The sequence below is a fragment of the Crinia signifera genome, chromosome 8, assembly GCF_055691185.1.
Source record: "Crinia signifera chromosome 8, ASM5569118v1, whole genome shotgun sequence".
Lineage (NCBI taxonomy): Eukaryota > Metazoa > Chordata > Amphibia > Anura > Myobatrachidae > Crinia > Crinia signifera.
Window position 1 is genome coordinate 14329652 of NC_139224.1, and position 9710 is coordinate 14339361.

The window sequence follows — 9710 nt, forward strand, 5'->3', positions numbered from 1 at the left end:
TTGGCTATGATGAGGTTATTCAGTGGGAATTGTGTCATAGGCCTACCGAGACCCCCCCCCCCCCCCACTATCAAGGGTGGTCCGGAAGGCTTTGTTTGGGGGTGACGACATCTTTGGGAGTCTTGCCTGTCCCACCAAGGGACCGAGAGCACCACACAATTCTCTGGTGCCTCCTAGCTGATCCAGGATCATTGGCAAGTATAATAAATTCCTTAGTTTGGATCTAGTGGGTTACACCATCTTTAAGTGGCGTTACCCCATATTGGACCATGGGCTTTTTTTTTTCACTTTTGGAGCTCCCACTGTGGTGCACCTCACTCTGCACATGCGTAGGAGGACTCATGGGTTCTAGAAACGGAAGTTCCCACAATGCAGAGGACATCTGTCATCGAGGGTGAGATCGACTATGCATCGATCTCTCGATAATATCTGCCATTTGTAAAGACAGAACTTCCAGGTGTCAGCCCTGAGAGTTAGGGTGACCAACTCATCCCTTTAATCTGTGACAGATATTAATTACACAGGTTCTGTGGCTGGCTTTCACCTGGTTTTAAACTGCCACACCTCAAGACTCCATTTCACCTGGTTTTAAACTGCCACACCTCAAGACTCCATTTCACCTGGTTTTAAACTGCCACAGAACCTGTGTAATTAATATGTGTCCCGGATTAAAGGGATGAGTTGGTCACCCTACTGAGAGTCCCTCTGTACATGTGCAGATAGATACTGCAGCTGCCGCGGGTGCTGGGAGGGATCTGATTGGTGCATCCCGTCCTATATATCTGTAGATTTTTTTTTTTTTATTTAAATAGGTCAAAACAAACATCTTAACATCCCCTGAAAAGGTAACACTTAAGGTGCGACCAGAGATGGTGGCAGATGAAAATGTCACACTGCTGGTAGAAGAGGCAGGGGAATTCGCTGGTAGGAGGAGCATGCTTGGATTTATCGCCGGTGCACACTCCCATCGCTGGCAATATGGTAAGGCCACTCACACCAACACCACCCCAGCTTCAAAGACCTGAAACGCCGCTTGCCCAATTCAGCCCTCACTCTCCTCATTTGCCACCCAAAGACTTCTTCACTAGTTGGGGAACAAACCATGCTTCCAGTGAGAATGCACTCAATCAACAGTCTGCAAATTTGCTAAAGATAGCAACCCAGAACCACCGCATTTACTGGGAGATTTCACGGATGGGGTCACAGGTTAGTGACTTGAATGGCTCAGTGGTAGAAATTCTTAATGACTTTGTTCGATATTCGGACAGACATATTGCCATCATGGAGGGGATGACACAACAAGTTGGCACATTAGTGCGGTCAGTGGAGGGGTTGGGACAGGCAGTATGTGCAAATACTACAGCACTAGCATCTTCTGCAACCCCACCCATCACCCCAGTACAAAATCGTTATAGGCGCTCAAGCCGTCCAAGAGCTTTGCAAGAGGAGCCTTCCGGCTCTGCAAACCCCCGCTGATTTATTTTGTTTACATTTGTGGTGGGGTTGCGGTTCAGTTAATATTGCTGGTTGTAATGGTCATATTTTTCCATATTATGTGCAACATTGTTAGCGCAAGTTTTTGTTATTGAAATGAAGAAGCAAATGTTACAAGTGTGTGTCTTTTATTTATCTCATATATAGATATATCTAATCTCACATATATAGCATTTTAATTTTTGAATTGTGCACATTGCATTAGCTTATTATTTTGGACTAGTAGTGCCATCGACCACATATAATGCACCATTGTTTGCACATGTGCGCCCTCTGGAATTAGTGTAGTTTTCTCCCTTCCAAAGCCGATGGCCACATCACCAGTGGCAGCCTGTACATATGACTACCTAAAATGTTAAGAAAATAATCAAGTTCCTGGAATGCATGTTAACAGTTGAATACAATATTTTACAGAAAGCCATCATACTTTAGAACATATGAATATTGTAAAACACAGGCGGAGGAAAAGTCTCTAAAACTTACCACAAACACTGAAGAAGCAGGTCGACACAGGCTTCAAAACAGCAGTACACAAGGCGGATCACAGCAATGTTATGTGTCCAACATCGATGGATGGTATTTGACTGCATGAAAATAAAAAGTGCTTTTACAAACAATACAATTGATATAACTCCCCCCCCCCCCAAAAAAAATAAGGTACTCTTTACCTAGAACGGCGCCCATCGCGGGCATTGCATGTACAACCCATGCCATTATAATGGCATGCGATGCAACCGATGCGATGCCCGCGATTTTACATAGAAATGCATGTTAAAATGTAAATTGCGTCGGTCGCTTCGCATGCGGCCAAAAAATCGCATGCGATGCGACCGACGCGATTACCGCGATTTTACACAGGGAACAATGTTAAATGGCCCACAGACCCCAAATAGCCACCCTGAAGTGTGAAATGGCCCCCCCAATTGTTAACGCCACCCCACGATCAACGTGAACCCGAAGCGCGGCGGTACGCGTCCTCCGACCTTTTCATACCCCCACTATCCACGTCGCCGTGAAGTTGAGAATAGAAAGTGTGGCGAGCGCATCGAGCCACCGAGCCCGAAGCGTGGCGAGCGGACGCGGATACCTTCACAGGTATCCGCGTCCCCTCGCGGGCTTCACAGGTGTCCGCGTCCCCTCGCGGGGCTCGGTGGCTTGTTGCGCTCGCCACACTTTCTATTCTCAACTTCACGGCGACGTGGATAGTGGGGGTATGAAAAGGTCGGAGGACGCGTACAGCCGCCCCTCGCGGGCTCGCAGCGCCCGCCACGCTTCGGGTTCACTTTGATCGTGGGGTAGCGTTAACAATTGGGGGGGCCATTTCACACTTCAGGGTGGCTATTTGGGGTCTGTGGGCCATTTAACATTGTTCCCTATGTAAAATTGCAGTAATCGCGTCGGTCGCATCGCATGCGATTTTTTGGCCGCATGCGATGCGACCGACGCGATTTTTTACCTTGCGATGCCTAAGATCAAAATCGTTTGCACCGTTCTAGGTAAAGAGTACCAAAAATAAAATAAATCGGACTCACAATGCCCACAGGAAATGTATGATGTGCATCCCACTTGACATCTGCCACAAGCCAAAAACCAGCAGTCACATGAGGCCACAATGATGGGTGGTATTAGGCTATGTAAATGATAAACAAAAAATATGTGTATTGTCACCACAACAATAGGCCTACCAATATGTTTTGCAAACATTTATATAATATCGAGGAAAAATCATAATGGGATCAAAATTCTATTGCTAAAATATAAGACTGAATAACGTTCATACATTAGTAGTAATAGAACGCAGTGGTTGCCTGCATTAATCATAATTTTTGCAAAAAATAACACCTTACACATACGAACATTCTAACATTTGTGCTCTCTCTTTAAAACATGTTTAATGAAAAAATGACATAACCATGGGATCTTACTGGGGACAATGATGAAAACTAGATTATATTGAATATGGTAGTCATCTTTATACCAGTGTTTTATGACTATTTGTCATTATGAACATTGCATATGTTCTACAGGAAAGGAGTATGGAGCTGTATTCATCAACATACTAGTTTATCCAATGTATATATGACAAGAATAATAGGTCACACACTCATCACTAAAGAAACTCTCTATCAAGTGAGCCCTTATCTGCCTACCAGAGTCTGTACTCCATCTGTCCCCAGATCTTCCTAGTTCCGATGCAGGCTGACTGTCTTCTCCATTGTCAATATGTGGTAGATGTTGATCCACACCATAGGCGTGCACAGCACATTTCATTAGGGGGTGCACATTTCATTAGGTGGTGCCTTACACGCCCATTGGGTGTGTCTAACACCACCAATCAGACGTGTCTACCATCAGCTATTCGCACTCGCTACAATATAAAACGACTCTCAGACACAACATAATCTTCTGCCTAGTTCAGTTTTAATCTTCTAATTACTCTGTGTAACAGTTCATGCAAATAAAGTCATAAACATATATGGATGACGCAGGTATGTAGTAATATGACAATGGTCTATTACAATTAACAATGCAAACACACATACTTGATTGATGGGCGCTTGTTTTAATGAAATACCAGTTCTAAAAAGCAAAAGTATATAAGGGTCGGCACAGCATTAGGGGGTGCCTGTGCACCCCTAACACTCTATGTGCGCACGCCTATGATCCACACAGAGGTTATGGAGAAAACGGCAGCACAGCACAATTTTAACTACCTTTTCAGGCCAATACAACAGCAGCCCACCAGACTTGTCAAGACATCTGAAGCAAGATTTTAATAGGCCAAAACATCTTTCTATCACCCATCTGGTAGCCTGCTGTGCACGATTAAAATTGTGCTCTGCATCGGACTGTGGGTCAGACAGTGGAGTTAGAAGCCAGGATAAACAGGGGTACCCCTTATCACCTGAAAAACAAAAACAACAATAAAAATTACCAACCATTTGAAGCATTTACAACAGAATGAAAATAATAAAAAAATTGTATTCTATTGGCATATTGATGTTAACTGTTGTTGAAAATTAACATGCTCATATATTATTGTTTAAAATTGTATGGAAACATTTGCAATGATATCTGTAAATGACAAACTGACCATTTAATACAATTTTGTAGAATGAAAAAACGTAGGGTTCCTTCCACCATTAAATATAATGAATATGAGAAGATGACGATGGAGATGATACCTGCTGAAGTAATCCGCCCTCCTGGCTTGGTTGACACAGACACACGCCGTGCTGGTAAGTAGTAATGGTCCCATGTAGTGAGTTTTGTATAGAAGCCTAACATTGTGTAATTGAGGAGTATGTGATCATTTAGTGTATTAATGAAACATTTACACTATTTCATACTTTTCCTGTTCCCTGGCCGGGGTGTGGCTGTTTGCTGTATTGCTTGTACAACAGTGTGGTCTGTATGCAAAATATACAAGTGCTATAAACGCCACAGCAGACAGCCACACCCCAGACAGGGAACAGGAACAGCATGGGTTTTACAAGCTCGGAGGTGATAGAATGTTGAATAAATGTTGTACATGTTTTATGTCTAGATTGCCTATAATATGTAATGTTGCTATGACCAATCAACACAAAATATACTTATACATAATTTTGAAGTTTTGATAACCTGACGGGTATGACTCCATTGCGCTACTGCCTCTCTTCTCTGTGTCTCCTTCTACTGCCAGGTCTGACTCCATTGTATTACTGCCTCTCCTTCTACTGACCGGTATAACTCCATTGCCCAACTGCCTCTCTCTCTACTGTCTCTTCTACTAACAGGTATGACTCAATTGAACAACTGCATCTCCCTCTACTCCCTCACTTTCTACTGCCGGGTATGTCTCCATTTTGCTACTGCCTCTCCCTCCTCTGTCTCTTCTTCTACTGATGGGTATGACTCCATTGCGCTACTGCCTCTCCCTTCTCTGTGTCTCCTTCTACTGCCAGGTCTGACTCTATTGCGCTTCTACCTCTCTTTACTGCCTCTATTTCTACTGCCGGGTATGACTCCATTGCGCTACTGCCTCTCCCTCCTCTGTCTCTTCTTCTACTGATGGGTATGACTCCATTGCGCTACTGCCCTACTGACAGGTATGACTCCATTGTGCTACTGCCTCTCCCTTCTCTGTCTCTTCTTCTACTGATGGGTATGACTCCATTGCGCTTCTGCCCTACTGACAGGTATGACTCCATTGGGCCACTGCCTCTCCCTTCTCTGTGTCTCCTTCTACTGCCAGGTCTGACTCCATTGTGCTACTGCCTCTCCTTCTACTGATGGGTATGTCTCCATTTTGCTACTGCCTCTCCCTCCTCTGTCTCTTCTTCTACTGATGGGTATGACTCCATTGCGCTACTGCCTCTCCCTTTTCTGTGTCTCCTTCTACTGCCAGGTCTGACTCTATTGCGCTTCTACCTCTCTTTACTGCCTCTATTTCTACTGCCGGGTATGACTCCATTGCGCTACTGCCTCTCCCTCCTCTGTCTCTTCTTCTACTGATGGGTATGACTCCATTGCGCTACTGCCCTACTGACAGGTATGACTCCATTGTGCTACTGCCTCTCCCTTCTCTGTCTCTTCTTCTACTGATGGGTATGACTCCATTGCGCTTCTGCCCTACTGACAGGTATGACTCCATTGGGCCACTGCCTCTCCCTTCTCTGTGTCTCCTTCTACTGCCAGGTCTGACTCCATTGTGCTACTGCCTCTCCTTCTACTGATGGGTATGTCTCCATTTTGCTACTGCCTCTCCCTCCTCTGTCTCTTCTTCTACTGATGGGTATGACTCCATTGCGCTACTGCCTCTCCCTTCTCTGTGTCTCCTTCTACTGCCAGGTCTGACTCTATTGCGCTTCTACCTCTCTTTACTGCCTCTATTTCTACTGCCGGGTATGACTCCATTGCGCTACTGCCTCTCCCTCCTCTGTCTCTTCTTCTACTGATGGGTATGACTCCATTGCGCTACTGCCCTACTGACAGGTATGACTCCATTGGGCCACTGCCTCTCCCTTCTCTGTGTCTCCTTCTACTGCCAGGTCTGACTCCATTGTGCTACTGCCTCTCCTTCTACTGATGGGTATGACTCCATTACACTACTGCCTCTCCCTTCTCTGTGTCTCCTTCTTCTGCCAGGTCTGACGCCATTGTGCTACTACCTCTCCTTCTACAGCATCTCCTTCTACTGATGGGTATAACTCCATTGCACTACTGCCTCTCCCTCTACTGCATCTCCTTCTACTGACGGGTATGACTCCATTGTGCTACTGCCTCTCCTTCTACTGATAGGTATGACTCCATTACACTACTGCCTCTCCCTTCTCTGTGTCTCCTTCTACTGCCAGGTCTGACTCCATTGCGCTACTACCTCTCCTTCTACTGCATCTCCTTCTACTGACTGGTATAACTCCATTGCCCAACTGCCTCTCTCTCTACTGTCTCTTCTACTAACAGGTATGACTCAATTGAACCACTGCATCTCCCTCTACTCCCTCTCCTTCTACTGCCGGGTATGTCTCCATTTTGCTACTGCCTCTCCCTTCTCTGTGTCTCCTTCTACTGCCAGGTCTGACTCTATTGCGCTTCTACCTCTCTCTCTACTGCCTCTCCTTCTACTGCTGGGTATTACTCCATTGTACTACTCAGTAGTGAGAAATTGTATTACTTTGAAGATAGCGCTACCTAGGGTTTGCGGCCTGATGAACACCTGTAGTGTAAGTGCCACCACTACACAAATAGTAACATGCAGACAAAGTGGTTGGTGTAAATCAATTTTAACACCAATAGTGACAATATGGGTAAAAATACATATACCTGATTTGACAGGATACTCTTGTTGGAGAGCAACAGTTGTTCTGAAAAGACAAGAATTGGCCTTTGTCCCTCCACAGGGATACAGACCACAGAACAAAATAATTGTGCAGCACCTTTTATAAAATGAAAAAGGTTTAATACAGCCTTGCACTCACAATTTTGTGACAAGTAAAAAAGCATAAAACAATCCCACTGGCAAGCTCCTACGATCCAGGACCAATCTCCCTCGGGACTCCTGCAGGTTGTCCGGTCGGACCTGCCTACCTGACCCTCTCCATGAGGGAGAAAATGCTCCTGGACTTCCCTGGTAAAGTATGATTCCATTGTACTACTGCCTCTCCTTTTATTGATGGACATGACTCCATTGCGCTACTACCTTTCCATCTACTGTCTCTTCTACTACCGGGTATGACTCCACTACACTACTGTCTCTCCCTTCTCTGTGTCCCCTCATACTGATGGGTATGACCCCATTGCGCTACTGCCTCTCACTTCTCTGTGTCTCCTTCTACTGCCAGGTATGACTCCATTGCGCTACTGCCTCTCACTTCTCTGTGTCTCCTTCTACTGCCAGGTATGACTCCATTGCGCTACTGCCTCTCCCTTCTCTGTCTCCTTCTACTGCCAGGTATGACTCCATTGCGCTACTGCCTCTCCCTTCTCTGTCTCCTTCTACTGCCAGGTATGACTCCATTGCGCTACTGCCTCTCCCTTCTCTGTCTCCTTCTACTGCCAGGTATGACTCCATTGCGCTACTGCCTCTCCCTTCTCTGTCTCCTTCTACTGCCAGGTATGACGCCATTGCGCTACTGCCTCTCCCTTCTCTGTCTCCTTCTACTGCCAGGTATGACTCCATTGCGCTACTGCCTCTCCCTTCTCTGTCTCCTTCTACTGCCAGGTATGACTCCATTGTGCTACTGCCTCTCCCTTCTCTGTCTCTTCTTCTACTGATGGGTATGACTCCATTGCGCTTCTGCCCTACTGACAGGTATGACTCCATTGGGCCACTGCCTCTCCCTTCTCTGTGTCTCCTTCTACTGCCAGGTCTGACTCCATTGTGCTACTGCCTCTCCTTCTACTGATGGGTATGACTCCATTACACTACTGCCTCTCCCTTCTCTGTGTCTCCTTCTTCTGCCAGGTCTGACGCCATTGTGCTACTACCTCTCCTTCTACAGCATCTCCTTCTACTGATGGGTATAACTCCATTGCACTACTGCCTCTCCCTCTACTGCATCTCCTTCTACTGACGGGTATGACTCCATTGTGCTACTGCCTCTCCTTCTACTGATAGGTATGACTCCATTACACTACTGCCTCTCCCTTCTCTGTGTCTCCTTCTACTGCCAGGTCTGACTCCATTGCGCTACTACCTCTCCTTCTACTGCATCTCCTTCTACTGACTGGTATAACTCCATTGCCCAACTGCCTCTCTCTCTCTACTGTCTCTTCTACTAACAGGTATGACTCAATTGAACCACTGCATCTCCCTCTACTCCCTCTCCTTCTACTGCCGGGTATGTCTCCATTTTGCTACTGCCTCTCCCTTCTCTGTGTCTCCTTCTACTGCCAGGTCTGACTCTATTGCGCTTCTACCTCTCTCTCTACTGCCTCTCCTTCTACTGCTGGGTATTACTCCATTGTACTACTCAGTAGTGAGAAATTGTATTACTTTGAAGATAGCGCTACCTAGGGTTTGCGGCCTGATGAACACCTGTAGTGTAAGTGCCACCACTACACAAATAGTAACATGCAGACAAAGTGGTTGGTGTAAATCAATTTTAACACCAATAGTGACAATATGGGTAAAAATACATATACCTGATTTGACAGGATACTCTTGTTGGAGAGCAACAGTTGTTCTGAAAAGACAAGAATTGGCCTTTGTCCCTCCACAGGGATACAGACCACAGAACAAAATAATTGTGCAGCACCTTTTATAAAATTAAAAAGGTTTAATACAGCCTTGCACTCACAATTTTGTGACAAGTAAAAAAGCATAAAACAATCCCACTGGCAAGCTCCTACGATCCAGGACCAATCTCCCTCGGGACTCCTGCAGGTTGTCCGGTCGGACCTGCCTACCTGACCCTCTCCATGAGGGAGAAAATGCTCCTGGACTTCCCTGGTAAAGTATGATTCCATTGTACTACTGCCTCTCCTTTTATTGATGGACATGACTCCATTGCGCTACTACCTTTCCATCTACTGTCTCTTCTACTACCGGGTATGACTCCACTACACTACTGTCTCTCCCTTCTCTGTGTCCCCTCATACTGATGGGTATGACTCCATTGCGCTACTGCCTCTCACTTCTCTGTGTCTCCTTCTACTGCCAGGTATGACTCCATTGCGCTACTGCCTCTCCCTTCTCTGTCTCCTTCTACTGCCAGGTATGACTCCATTGC